We start from the raw sequence: 2053 nt of genomic DNA on the forward strand, positions 1-2053 counted from the left end.
AAAAGTAAAACTTTTAGTCCCTTCTTTGAATCCTAAGAAAATGCATTTCCTAGCTCTCGGATCAGGTTTACTTCTTGCATTAGTTAGAGTAGAGGCATAGGATAAGCAACCAAAGACTTTTAAGTTTGATAAATCTGGAATTTTGTTAAAAAGACGTTCAAATGGGAACTTGTTTTTAAGAAATTGGCTTGGCTGCACACTGATTAAATGCACAGCATGTTAAATTGCAAAACTCCAAAAGTATTTTGGCAAAGAAGAATGAAAGAGTAGTGCTCTTGCCACATTGAGGATATGTTGATGCTTTTGCTCAACTATTTTATTTTGTTGTGGGGTTTCCGCACAAGATGTATGATGCATGAAACATAAACTTTGAGGCTCAATAGCTAAATACATGGCAATTGAATCATGAGTAGTGGTAGAAATACAAAAATATTTCATTATCGAGATTCTTTCTGAACTCCCCTATGACCGAGAAGCTTTTTCCTACCGTGTATGGTGTAACGGCATCTCGTGCCAAGAAAAAAGAAGGGGGGAACCTGGCTCACAAACCGGGGGATATGGGGCTTTTGCCCGCTCATCATCAATAGAATTCTACTACATTCCATTTGATGCATAAATTTTTTTTAAAGAAAATTCAGGTCCATTGTCAGTTCTTAAACATTTCATAGTTTTATTGAATTGAGTTTGTACAAATTTGACAAAATTCTTTACAATTTCAGAAGTTTAAAATTTGGCTTTCATGCAATGTACCCAAGTGTATCTACTCTTATCATCGACAATTGTAAGAAAGTATTTGTAACCATGAATTGAAAGAGTGGATATGGGATACCAAATGTCAAGATGTAACATATCAAAACAGTTACTTGATTTTAAAGTGCTATAAGAAAAAGATAATTTCTTTTATTTAGCTAAGTGACAAGAATAACATGGATTTATTCCTTCGTTACAATCAATAAAGGGATGTGTTTTATGCATTATTTGCAATCTATGTAGAGGTATATGGCCTAATCGAGAATGCCAAAGTGCATTCACTTTATTAGATGATGCAGTGCTAAGTTGAGTGTGGTTGCCATCTGTTATGATAGTTGTAGCAAGAATGATTGATGATTTGTGTGTGTCATGCATATTATGAGGGTTGCGTGAGTTAAAAACTTGACTATCCATTGTATAGAGTCCATCCGCACACTTAGCTACTCCAATCCTCTTTAAAATAGCTCGGTCCTGTATCTCACAAATGGTATCATTTATAAGCATTTGGCATTTTAGTCTGTTAGTTAATTTTAAAACTGAAATTAATTTAAAGTCAAAACTTGGAATAAATAGCACATTTGAGAGAAATAGTTGGTTAGAAAACCTAATTGTGCCAACAATGCTACTAATTATGTGGCTTCCATTAGGCTTCCATTTTAACCTGTGACACAGACAGAGTTTTTTATTTCCACTTTTATCTTTGTTATCTTTTTTTTTATTTTCATTTATACCCTTCTCCTTTTAACCTTAATCCACTTCTTTTTCTCTTCTTTCTCACCTTCTTCCTCAGTGCCTCTTTTCTTCCTCCATGCCTTCTACCCCAACCGCCGCCTCACCTTCTCTGTCCCTCTCCACCACCTCCATTCCTTTGTCCTTTTTTGCTGCCTCTGCTCCTCCTCCTCCATTGCCTCTCCTTATCTTCCTTATCTCCACTGCCTCAAGTCTTCTCTCCCTCCCTGGCTCCCTTATCTTTGAGCCTCCCTCTGCTTAGATTCGTCGCTGCCTCTGCTTTGCATCTGTCTTTACCAAATCCACCGACGTCGCCTCTGTCGCGCCTCCCGTTTCCTCTCTCAATCTACCTCATAGATCTACCTTCGTCTCTCCGGCTATTCCAATTTTGCCTCCACTTCTCTTCTACAATTCTTCCGCCTCTCTTCCACGTTACCAGATCCATTTAGTTTTCTATTTTTTTTAATTCATATATTATTTATCTATTTTTTATTTAGATGTTGATTGAAAATTGTGTTTATATATTAAATTAGATTGGATCTGAATTTTTAATTTATTATGTGTTTGTTATTAT

Source organism: Arachis ipaensis, chromosome B04 (assembly GCF_000816755.2).
Source record: "Arachis ipaensis cultivar K30076 chromosome B04, Araip1.1, whole genome shotgun sequence".
NCBI classification, from domain to species: Eukaryota; Viridiplantae; Streptophyta; class Magnoliopsida; order Fabales; family Fabaceae; genus Arachis; species Arachis ipaensis.